Here is a 13,346-nt window from a genome sequence, read left to right as displayed (position 1 = left end):
TATCATTTAACATAGAAGTTGACACATAGTCCAAATCTAACAAACAACTATTGAGAGAATAAATATAACTTTTAACTCTAGAATTTTTCTTCCATTTCTAGCGTATTCAGCTACCCCATTCATTTTATCTCATGTTCTAAAGATTTTTGTTGGTTTGAGTCCCACCTTTGAAATATTCTTTGGGTTGGTATTGTGAAGCTTGTCAAGGTAATATGGGCCTGTCACGATTCCATGATCTCTATGTATTTTTACAATGTTTCTTCAACGAATACTATAGAACCTAGCCTTCTAACTGTCTCCTATCTCCTCCCTACTTTTCTTACACAACTCCACAGAAGGAAAAATGCATGCTGTGAAGATGAACATTTAGTTGATTGCTTTTTTACTCTCAACTTTGTGTCCTCAGGAGGATCTATTAAGGACCTGCTCTCATGTCAGTTGTAGATGGGGCTCATTTCCAAGAGTTAAATAGAGTTAGACTCATCCTCTAGCAATATATTCTCTGATGATTAATCAGAAATTTAGAATGAAAACTTACTTTCTTACCATTTTCCTCAGTTCTGTAATTATAAGCAAATCAAGAAAATGCTCTCCATGGCTAGAAGAGAACATAACCTAAGGTACCTTGTAAGAAGACCTCATGGCATTTTTTAAGAATCACGGACAACCCCGCCTCTACTAAAAATACAAAAAAAATAGCTGGGCGTGGTGTCATGTGCCTGTAGTCCCAGCTACTCTGGAGGCTGAGGCAGGAGAATCGCTTGAACCCGGGAGGCAGAGGTTGCAGTGAGCTGAGATCACACCACTGCACTCTAGCCTGGGTGACAGAGCAAGACTCTGTCTCAAAAAAAAAAAAAAAGAAAAAAGAAAGAATCACAGACAATTTAGACTACCTGACTTTCCTTATAAAAATATAATAATGCCATAGGGAGGCTGCTGAGCATAATTCATGCTCATCTGAATTGTCTTGTTAATATATTCTTTTCAAAGGATAAGTCAGAACAACCTGCCTGTAGGTTTGTACTTAGTGCCTATATTAGTCAGGGTTCTCAGGGAAACAGGACCAGTAGGATATTTATAATATTCCCTGGGTTGGCATTGTGAAGCCTTTCAAGATAACATGGGCCTGTCATGATTCCATGATATCTATGTATTTTTACAATGACGTATGAGTGCGTGTGTATACATATATACACATATATACACACATATTATACATATATACACATATATATACACATGTGTATGTATATTAGGGTGGTACAAAATTAATTGTGGCTTTTGCCATTGAAAATAATGGCAAAAACCACAATTAATTTGCATCAATCTATATATACACATATATATACACAATATATATGTAATGTGTATATATGTATATATACACACATACTTATCATAAAAATATTTATTATAAGAAATTGCTTGAGAACAAATTGTGAGACCCGAAGAAAAAAAATTGCTCACATGATTGTGGCGGCTGGCAAGTCCAAAATGTGCAGGGTGGACTGGCGGGCTGGAGACCCAGGAAAGCTAATGCTGCAGTTCAAGTCTAAATGCTGTCAGCTGTAGAATTCTGTCTTGCTTGAGAGAGGCCAGTCCCTTTGTTCTCTTAAGACCTTCAACTGATTGAAGGAGGCCCACTCATGTTATGGGGGGCAATCTGCTTTACTGAAAGTCCCCCAATTTAAATATTAATCTTATACAAAACCACCCTCACAGAAACACCCAGAATAATCTTTAACCAAATAACTAGGCATCCTGTGGCCCAGCCAACTTAACACATAAAGTTAACCATCACCATGCCCAGGAAAACTTCAGGAAAATTTTCTTTGCCAGATACACATTCAGAAGACAAATCAAATGTGAAATGAATTACTTATTTTACAAAGAATGCTCTAGTATAGAATATTCTTCTGGGGGATTTCAAGGATAAGAAATTCCTAAATGAAGAGAACTTATAAGAGAAGTATACCTCATGAGTAAATCACAGTAGTGAGAAAATCTCCAAAGAGCTATAATTATAGCTAGATGTTTCTGTGAGGGTGTTTTTGTATAAGAGATATATTAGCAAATGATGTTGTCAGAGATAAAATGAAAAGAAGCTGTCAGCAGGCAGACTAGATAATTTATACTAGCACCCCCAAAATTCCTTTATCCTAAGTTTTGTGATAGCTCATCACACAGATCTCTTCTGTCCAGGTAACAGCTGAACTTAGCTCTGCAATTCATTTTGCAAAGGTATTTTTAAAATATTTGAGACTGAATTACTTTAATATTTTAGGTGAAAATCGTTATTATAAACACAAAATTATGTACACAATCACACAACTCCTTCACATCATTTGCTAATATATCTCTTGTTGTTATTATACCAAAGCATTTTTAACTTTAAACAAAGTAGCAATTCCTTTTACACACTTTTTTTTTAAAGTAGATCATTGTTATTCAGGTAGAAAAGGACTGTAAAAATTCTCTAGTGGCATGTTTTGCTACTTCTGTTGAACAGTATAAAGACTTAGCACAGAGCAGTGTTTTTATTTTTCAAAATGCATTACTCTTTTAAAGTATTAATATGTTTTGTCCTTTGTTTTTTACTTCTGTCTGTAAAATCCAAATTTTACATAAATAATGGTACCTTGGGCTTTTCACTAAAATATCAGGGCCAGGACTCTTAGCTTCCTGGAGTCCTATTATAGTACATAAATAACTTTGCAAATATGGCTCTTAAGACTTTTAATTGAATAATGTCATAAAAATACACCTGGCATACTTATTTTCAAAAAATTTAGTCTCGAACACTAAAGTCACCTTATCCATTGAGACTTTCAGTATCATTCCCTTTATATTTCTTTTTCCCCTAAAGGCGTTTCTGTACTTTAGATTATAGGACCATTATAGTCCCTAAAGCAAATCTTTGGTATTTCAATGTCTGCTCCTAAAAGCTTCAAGACATACAAATCAACTTGTATGTCATTATTATGACTTTAGTCCTTGACTTCTCATTTTCTAGTCCAGTGTTTTGTTTTGATTTTAAATATGTGCTTGGGCATTTGTGTAGGACAATGAAGATCTTCGGTTCTTTTGATAATTTTGTATTTGGATTTTATCACTACCTTTTAGATGTCTAAAGTATAAAACATCCTTAAAGAATTTTTCGAATAAAGTTAACAGTGTAGCCTAATCACTGTGCATTTATCTTTCCACTCAACTTAAAACCACTAGTGACTCAAGTAAACATGAAATAATAGGATAACATATTGTGTAATAATTATAAAAGGAAAAACAATACTGAGATAAATATTAAACATTGAGGCATTGCTGAAATGTAAGAGAGGGCCCCTGAAGTGTGCAAGTGCCACACGGTGGCATCACCATTCCTACCTGCATCATAGTTGTTATTTCAAAGGGTCGTTTTGTATTCTGCATCCTCTAAAGAGAAGAATCAGCAGAAATTTACTCATTGTGTTTATATTTAAATGTTTAGCTCCAGCAAACAGTCCAGAGTGTTAAGACCATATAGTGAATATACCCTTCAGATAACAATAAATAATGCCAAAGTGGACGTAAAATACAAGTACTATGGCTAAGAAACAACCATGGTGCCAGGCTGGAAAATTAAGACAAAAGAGGAATGAAATATTTTTTAATTGAGAGAGCAGACCTCACTGCCATATTAAGGAATCGGAATAACATGATTTTATGCCCATTACCAAGGAGCTATGCATCATTTTGGTCACTGCAGTAATGAGGATTATGCTAGGCAGTATTACAATAACAAACTACACATTCTCAGTGGCTTAACACAAGACAGACTTTATTTCGCATTTATGAAAATTCTGATGCTGGGTGGAGGGCTCTCCTTCATATGGTCACTTCACCACTAGCTGCACATTGCCTTCAGGGCTGTGGTGGCTGAGGAAGAGAGAGCTGAAGGCTTTATAGGTGGGCCTACAAGTGTCATTCATCACTTTCTCCTGTGCAGTGACCAGATCACAGCTACATGGTCTCAATCTAACTGGAAGGGAGGCTGGGAAATATAGGGAATACATTTGATCTATTGCATGAAATATCTCCGGCACACAGACTACAATTAGATAGTAAGACAATGTTGTGCTTTATTAATATGGGTACAGGGGAAGCAGATTCAACCAAACTTTATTTATTCATGTGTGTTCTTCCACCACTTACATGGCAGAAGGTAATCATAACAATAGCCATGACTTACTAAATTCCCAACACCGTTCTAAGGACTTTACTTGTGTTATCTCATTTAATCCTTATTTATTACCTTCTGGTAGGCATTAGGATTATTATCTCTATTGTACAGGTGGGGAAATTGTGCCAGGAGATGTTACATGACTTGTCCAGTGTCACATGGTGGAGTAAGTGGGAGAGCCAATTTTGAATTCAGGAAGTCTGGCTCCCGAGCTAGGTGTTTTGCTTTTTGTGTTTTAAGGTGAAGAGTAATAGAGAGCCACCAAAAAGCAAATCAGCTCAGGTCAGTGGCTTTATTCTCACTAAAAACTTGCCATTTCTGCAATTAACAACATCTTATAAAAACAGCCGTACATCAGTGGACAAGTTAGTGTAGATGGTAAATAGGGAATGAAGAACACATTACAGCTGTCTCCACCATTAACTGTCATCTCTCTAAATAAGAACATGCAGTCACCTGGGAACTCAGAAACAACTTTTTGTACACATTTTACCTGTATGCCTTCCACCTTAAGTTATTTCTAATGTCATTAGAGAATAAAAATTTACCATCAGAAACTGCATCGTGACACTCTCAAAGTTACTGTTGAATAGAACAAAAGGAAAATAAAGTTAAAAACCTCTCCCCTTGGTCTTCTGTATTTCACTCTTTATTCATTGATCTTTTTCTTCCTTCCTTTTCCTCCCCTTCTTTTCACTCCCCTCTTCTCCCCTCCTGTTTTCCCCTCCCCTTTCTCCCCTTCCCTTCTCTCTCCTCTCCTTTCCTCCCCTCTTCTTTCTTCCTTTCTCCTGTCTTTCTTTTCTTTCCTTCCTCCCTCCATCTCCCCCTCCCGCTCTCTCTTCTTCCTTCCTTCTTTCTTCCCTCCCTTCCTTCTTCCCTCCCTCTCTCCTTCCCTCTCTCCCTCCCTTCTTTCCTTCCTTCCTTTCTTCCTTCCTTCCTCCTTCTCTCCCTTCTTTCCTCCCTCCTTCCTTTCCTTTCTTCCTTTCTCTGAACTCTTCATTTTTGCTAACACTCTGTTTCCTATGTGCTTGCCAAATTTTAGTCTATTTTAATAGTCTAGTGTTGGTTGCACGTAGTTTCTGACTTTTAAATCAAATCTTTAATGAATTTTGTAAAACCCGTAAATCTCACATAATGAGTTTTTGTAATTGTGTTTATGTGTTCAGAAGGAATAACAAGTGTAATTAAGGTTACTATTATCTGTGGAGAATTAAACCCTTCTTTTAAAAGCAATGGAGTTCCTTCATCATATTAATTAAAAAGACTTAAATACTTTCTAAAATAATATATTTTCTCACAGCACATCATAAGCAGGTCTGTTAACTAAGATAATTGTAAATATAGCTTTTCCATGAAAATAACAATTTCTTTAATCCGGGACCATTTCGGTCTATGCTGTGATTTGAGCCATGTTTCACTTGCATTTCTTTGTCCAAACTACAATGTTTACATTTATTCTTTAGTATCTTACTACATCATGTTTAAATGTAAACAATTGAGATTTGTTTCTCTGTTGGAATTTCTAAATAACAGTTCTGCATATTACAACGTTAAAGATGTGTCATGGCAGCTGCAAATAACTTTTAAAAAGAAACTTTGTGCAGCAAACTATCACATTTCATCTGCACTCTGGCAAATGGTGCTTTCTTTTTGGCTCCAATTCAGCCTTCATTTTGCAAAACCAACTTCCTGCGGCAGAGAATATACATTTTCTTGGGCCAAATATTCCAAAGTGGACACCAATTTGGTACTCCCAGTGTTTTTCAGCTCTCCAGCTTTGGGACATATGAGCATTGAAAAATGCCAGATTTCTATATTCGTGCCAAACATTTAGGCTTTGGAGGCTGAAAAGTCAAGCATCTCTATTTTAGTATAAAATGCCAGAAGCAAGCTGTCCTTATGAAACAATTACTTCCAGGCAATGGATCAGCAAACAGCACCATGTTTTCAGGCAAACTTTATGTTGTCTGCTCAGCACCCCCAAAATAGTCAGTTACTTCTAGCTCTGGAAGGGAATTTGGATCACATGATGAGAGATGAAGAGGTTAATGGATGTCAACAGTGTGGAAATTTGATAAAATGGAAGTTAGGCTTTCTACTTTTTCATTTTTGTTCTATTTTTCTTTTTCAGCTAGCATGTAATTTTCCTTCTCTACTTCTCTACATTTGGAGGATGGAAATGTAGATGCTCTTCCATTGTGCCAGCCTCCTCATTCTTCTTTCTCCAATGCCACATCTTCCTGCAAACTTCCTGCCACAACTCAAACAACAGGAAAATAAATGATCTGAAATCCTCCTGAACTGCAGCCTACCTATCGTGGTCTCTATGGGTGCAAACTTCCTTCCAGAAGCTTGTTCAGCTGGCTAAAACAGGACATTTGCCAATGCAGCCAAAAGTTGGGTCTTATACTGGCTACCTCCTTTGCAGAGTGAAAAACTTTTCTTTCTCCCACAGCCACAGACATCGCTCCTCTTCCAGCTCAACATCTTTCAAAGGGATGGCTCTCAGTCCCGAAATGAAAAGAAAAGGTGGCTTGGTGCAAATCATTCTCTGTATCAGCAAAAGAAATACCAAAGTCTGTGTCCTTCTGACATAGTGAGCTGTCGAGGTAGTCCAGGGAAAAGATGAAAGTGAATTGAATTATGGGATGGCAATGGAGACTGAAAAGAATCTGTATTTAATATATGTATATATATCATTAAGGTAGAACTAGTGGATTTTCTCTGGCACTGCACATGGGAAGCAAGGGAAGGAGAGTGATCTAGAATGATGCCACCATTTTTGCCTGAGAAATTCAGTACTCAGAGGTGTCATTCAGAGAGATGGAGGAAACAAGAAGAGGAGCAAGTTGGGGGAAAGGGTAAGCAGAATCAAAAACTGTGTTGATACCTTAACTTTAGGATGCATAGTAGACATCGGAGTACAGATGGAGTTTAGGAGCAAAGTTATGTAGAGAGATAAATTTGAGAATCTGTAATTCTTTTATTTGTGGCAGATAATTAGACAAATGATTTCTAAATATTCCCATGACTACTACAGAACATCGGTAAATTCCTTAATAATACTAGAAGGAGAAATGTGGTTTAAATTTTCCCAGGGGTTTTCTAACCTTTCAGCAATTCTCTTTCTTTTCAGCAAATGTTTGGTAATTTTGCTGGAATATTGGGGTGGGGCTGCTTTCTTTTTAAGGCTGCTATTTCTTTATGTATTTCGCTGGTCTTTAAGCTCTCAAGTAGAATCATCTGATGTGATTTCTCAGCTAATATAGGCATTTTATAACTTGCCCAGAGCCTCATTGTTTTCAATTCTGTTTTTTTTCCCCCTATTAGTTCTATAACCATATTTGTGACTTTGTATTTTGAGACATTCTGGAACATTCTCCGGTAGAATAAAACTATAATACTATGGGAATAACAAATACAATACTATACTTAGAAAACAACCATAGGGCTGGGCGCAGTGGCTTACACCTGTAATCCCAACACTTTGGAGGCCGAGGCAGGCGGATCACAAGATCAAGAGATTGAGACCATCCTGAGTACAGAGTGAAACCCCATCTGTACTAAAAATACAAAAATTAGCTGGGCATGATGGCACGCACCTGTAGTCCCAGCTACTCGGGAGGCTGAGGCAGGAGAATTGCTTGAACCCGCTCTTTTTTTGACATGACCACACCCTGCAGCAGCTCGCCCACTTACTCCACTATGTGACACTGGACAAGTCATTTAGCATCTCCTGGCACAATTTCCCCACCTGTACGGTAGAGGTAATAATCCTAATGCCTACCAGAAGGTAATAAATAAGGATTAAATGAGATAACACAGGTAAAGTGCTTAGAATGGTGTTTAGAATTTAGTAAGTCATGGCTATTGTTATGATTATCTTCTGCCCATATAAGTGGTTGGAGAACACACGTGAGTAAATAAAGTTTGGTTGAATCTGCTTCACAGTTAGAAGAGTGTTATTATAATCTCAACAAGATGCTTAGGGTGTAACAGTGGGAATATACACAAATATATAGGAACCAATATTCAGCATGTGATTAATCTTTCATCCACAGCATGAAACACAGAGCCTGGCACAAAGTATCTTCTCAATAATTAGTGTTAAATGGAAAAGCAAAGTAGATGTAGAGAGATAGGAAAATAAGAAACTTAAAAAGATTCCTAGTTTTCTGGCTTGAATCACTAAATTGATGCTTCTGTCATAACACTTTGGGAGGCCGAGGCAGGAGGATCACTTGAGCCCAGGAGTTCAAGACCAGCCTGGGCAATATGGTGAAACCCCATCTTATACAGTTTGGCTCTGTGTCATCACCCAAATCTCATATCGAATTGTAATCCTCAATGTTGGAGGGAAGGGCCTGGTGGAAGGTGACGGATCATGGGGATAGATTTCTCCCTTGCTGGTCTGATGATCGTGAGTGGGTTCTTACAAGATCTGGTTGTTTAAAAGCATGTAGCACTTCCTCCTTCACTCTCCCTCTCTCCTGCTCTGCAATGTGAAGATTGTGCTTGCTTCTCCTTCACCTTCTGCCATGATTGGAAGTTTCCTGAGGCCTCCCCAGCCATGCTTCTTGTGCAGTCTGTGGAACCATGAGTCAATTAAATCTCTTTTCTTTATAAACTACCCAATCTTGGGTAGGTCTTTATAGCAGTGTGAGAATGAACTAGTACACTATCTCGACAATTTTTTTTAAATTAGTTGAACATGATGGCACCTGTGTTTACTTCCAGCTACTCGGGAGGTTGAGGCAGCGAGATTGCTTGAGCCCAGGATGCTGAGGCTACAATGAGCTGTGATCATGCCATTGCACTCCAGCCTAAGTGACAGAGTGAGACCCTGTCTCCAAAAAAAAAAAAAAAAAGAGAGGTATAGAAGGAATTATGTATTTCAGGGGGATGAAACACATGAGATTTGAGGTTATATTTAGTTTGAAATGCTCATAAGACATTCACGTCTAGATAGATGTTAGGCAGAAAGTTTGAGATATGGCACTCAAAATGGAGATATAAATTTGGGAGTGTGAAAAGAAACAATTACAATAATTGTTGTAACAATAATTACAACAGTTACTACAAATTTGGCTCAAAGATCTTAATTGACTTTTATATGCAATTCTAGAATCATAAAACACCTCCTTATATAAAATAGAGAACAGAGATTGGTTTATAGACAGAAAAGGGCTGAGGAAAGCAGAAACCGAGAACAAAAAGTGGATTGGTTGTTTCAAAGTTACTTTCCTTGTAAAGGTTAATGCAGAGGGGGCTTCCTTATCACACTGGCTAAAATGGCCTGTTTGGGGATTTGGCTATTTTCTCTCATTCTTTTGATTTCTCAGGTCAGATAAACAACTTAGTTTTGACATGGAGGTGTGGAACTTTAGCATGAGTGCCTCCATTTTGGTTTGGTCTCTTGGGCCTAGGTGAGAGTGTGACCAAAGCTTAGGGCATTATTGCTACTCTCAGTTGTCAAAATTCTGAGTTTCCATACTCAACATGTCTATAGATTACAGTATCCTTATGATGATGCATTTATTTGAATTTTTGTTGTTCCGGCTAAAGAGAGATCGTTTGACATTAGACATATGACTGCATGCAAACATTTAAAATATTTGAGAGAATACAGCACACCAGGGAGAATACTATTATGGCTGTCTGGATAATAATATTAGGAGTTTGGAGTTTGTCACTTAGCTAGGATCCCCATAAACTAAACCAACAAAAATCAAATAGGTGAAAGAATGAACCAGATGAGGAATCTACCCATTTTAGCCAAGCAGCCTGTCTCTTCTTCTTATTCATGTGCAACAAGAAGTGTCAGCTACTGTGCAGATTCCTTCTTGTTCAGCCAGTAGGTAGCGATTCCATTATCTAGTATCCCACGACTTGGTTACGTTAAAGCAGGGAGTCAGAGCAAGTGGGTCCAGAGGTCTGACTCGATAAAAAGGGGCCACTGGTACAAGTCAAAGGATAATTGCATTGGAGATATTGCTACAGTTTACCCACTGAGTGGGCTAAAAAGTCACTTAGGTCATGTAAAGATCTGGGTTTGGCATGACAGATCTGACATTTTGTCAAATTGCCTGCATAAACTACTGATTCTGAAATTTTAACCACAGCATTATCCTGCCAAGTGAGAAAGGTAGGCATAAGCAAGGGAACATTAAGAGAGGTAAGGGTTTCGTTATTGATAGGAAGTCTTAGTTCAACATCTTGAGAAAAGCTGTCCACCGCATGAAGTCATCAACTTCTCATTCTGGGTTACAGTTTAAATGTCTCTGGTTAGGACATCAGGCATTTTGATGAACTATCTGTGTATCCCATACATCAGGCATGAGACTAGTTCCTTGAAATTTACATTGAGTTGTCCAGCTTCAGCTTACAGGGCTTCAGGAACAGAGCAGTTCTTGTTCTTAGTTGAAGAGTTGTAGCCAGACATTGGAGAAAATGAAAGTAATTCAGAATCTAGTTCATTCTATAGGTAGGTGTTAAAAACTTGCAAACAATTAACAGCTAGATTGTTTTAAAGGTGAACTATAATTTTTATTTAGAAAAATATTTTTTCTCCATAGTCACCCCTATTCCTACCAAAGATAATCAGAATAAGACAAATTTGTTTACAAAATATATCTAGTTGACTAAACTTGGCCTGATTATTTATGTAAGCATGCCCAAAATAGCAATTGACCACATAGACTCTTTTTAAGTTTGCTTCATTGGAATGTTTGACAAAGAATCTCAGATTGGACTTTGAAAAACCTCTAGAGGTTAGGAAGCCAAACCAAGGCCGACTTCAGACTTCACCTGTAGTATCTGTAAATTCATCCTAGCCACATTCACAAATGTGTCATTCTAGCCTACGCTTTAATATAATCAATATTTCCAATTTTATTCTGTTAAAAAAAGAACATATTCTTATTGAACTTATGCAAATAACTATATTGCCATAAAAGTAAAATACTCAATGATTGTTTCCAAATCTTGGAAGGAAGGGTCAAAGGGAGAGGAAAAAGTAAATGTTTTATTCTGTTTAGAGAAGTATAATTTGCCAAATTATTCTAAGGTATAGACAGATAGCTTAAGAGAAAAAAATGTTAATTTAGATCTGGAAATTTTTTCATTTTCCAGCAAGAATGAGCAATGTTTCAAATTAACAACATAAAACCCCATAATTCTTCATTTTCTCATTTAATCTCATATAATTAATTTTTGTTCTGCTTGATCTTAGCAGTTTCCCAAACTTATCAGTTTCCGCACTATAGTTCTAGAAATTCTTACCCAGTCCCATGGTATGATCTTAAAGTTCTCAGAAGCCTGCACTTATAATTCCATTCTAACCTTTTCATGAATCTACTTGAAAATATAGTACTATAAATCTATAAAATCTATAGTACTATAAATCTATAAAATCTATAAAAGTATAGATTTACATATCATGTATTTAGGAATTTCATACAACTTTTGAGACAGTCAATCAATAATGTATCCATAAATATAACCTAAGGTTTAGCATCATGTATTATTTTACAATGCTTTCTATATCAAGTAAACCTAATTAGTCCAATATTTCTCTTTTACAAGGTGAGATATCCTTTAAGGTTTTTCAGGGGTACAATTGGAAAATACAAAAGTTATTCAAGGTTGAAAAGGCCTAAGTTAGAATTTGATTTTGGGAGATTTGTCAAAAATATCAACAGCTTTAAAACACTTGATCTAAATAGGATTACAGGTTACTATGAAATAACAATCATTCATTTAGCCATAGTGACAATTTTAAAAGCTCCTAAAGGCAAATTTAAAAAGTTAGATAGTTGTCGAAAACCTTAGCTCTTTAGTAAAGAAGACTCAGTTTTATTAAATAATCAAAGGCTCAATAAATTCAACATGAAGGATGAGGAATCATCTTGATAAAACACAGAATCTTTGTTTCCTAGGCCAATTATCTAAAAGGTAAAGAAAGACCTTCTGCTGTTTCCTATTAAGAACACATCAATACTCCAAGAAAACTTTATTGTTTTAACTCAGAGAATGAAATTCTAGTTTTGCATTAGCATTTGATACTAATGGTCAATTTTTAGAAAAACTTATATAAATGTCTTTGTGATTTTTGCCAGCTTGATCCCAAATAAAATACATTTTACAGGATTAATCTTTTATAAACCTACAGCATTCTGATTCATTCAATTTTTGTTCTTTATGTTTCCCCTTTTCAAATTTTGAAACAGCTAGTCACTCTACTTTAGGAAAAAAACTACTCTCTCCCTTAACAAGAACATTCTTATACTTTATAATATGCTGTATAAACATGCCTTACTTCCCTCACACACAGAGTTGTTTCCTTATTATCCCTAGGTTTACTTACCATATACTAACTAAAATTTTTAACACTTAGTGACCTTAATTTCAGTGAAAACTAGCAAGTAAGCAAATTTCAACTATTTTATATCATGATTTTTTTAGATGGGCACCATTTCATAATTTTTACAAATATGTTTTCTTATAATACTATTTTTAAACGTTTATTAACAGAATTAAAAATACTTAGATTTTCTATATCATATAAAAACAAGATGCCAAAATTTATATTCAGGAATTAGTGTTTCAGTATTTTACTTAGAAATGACCAGAAATTTCATGTATGTTTTTTATTTTGCATGATATGACATTAAGATTTCAAGTGACTGAAAAATATTTTTGAAATTATGACAAGTTCATCTATAAACTTTTACAGTAGTGTAATTGCCTGATGGGTTCATCTTGCCCACTGCCCAGAAAAGCCAATGCACTAAGAACAGCAGATTTTTGCAGCCAAGAATGAGTTTAATAATTGTAGTGCTGGCTAAGTGGAAGATCAAGAATGTATTATTATTCAAATCAGCCTCTCTGAGAACTCAGAGGCTTGGGTTTTTATGGATAATTTGGTGGGCAGGGGGCTAGGGAATGGGTGCTGCTAATTGGTTGGGGATGAAATTATAAGAATGTGGAAAATGGTCTTCAGGTGCTGAGTCAGCCTCTGGGTGGGGGGTCACAGGACCCATTAAGTTGTGGGTCAACTGTCCAGGTGGAGTCAGTTGTGTCTGGAAAACATCTCAGAAGACCAATCTTAGGTTTTACAATAGCAATG

General features: G+C 36.4%; 1 long non-coding RNA gene across 3 annotated transcripts in view; it reads left to right on the top strand.

The window, feature by feature from the left end:
• LOC109027659 (uncharacterized) overlaps positions 1–13,346 on the top strand; it is a 211,703-nt gene that overhangs the window by 119,370 nt on the left and 78,987 nt on the right. For 2 of the 3 annotated variants that reach the window (XR_010134497.1, XR_010134496.1), the window contains one exon: positions 6,351–8,169. This is a non-coding gene — a long non-coding RNA (uncharacterized lncRNA). Of the gene's footprint in view, positions 1–6,350; positions 8,170–13,346 lie in introns of those variants that run through there. The other variant, XR_008677456.2, reaches the window with a different exon arrangement.

Source organism: Gorilla gorilla, chromosome 1 (assembly GCF_029281585.2).
Source record: "Gorilla gorilla gorilla isolate KB3781 chromosome 1, NHGRI_mGorGor1-v2.1_pri, whole genome shotgun sequence".
NCBI lineage: Eukaryota > Metazoa > Chordata > Mammalia > Primates > Hominidae > Gorilla > Gorilla gorilla.
Note: the sequence above shows the minus strand (reverse complement) of the source record. Positions and strands in the feature narration are given on the sequence as shown.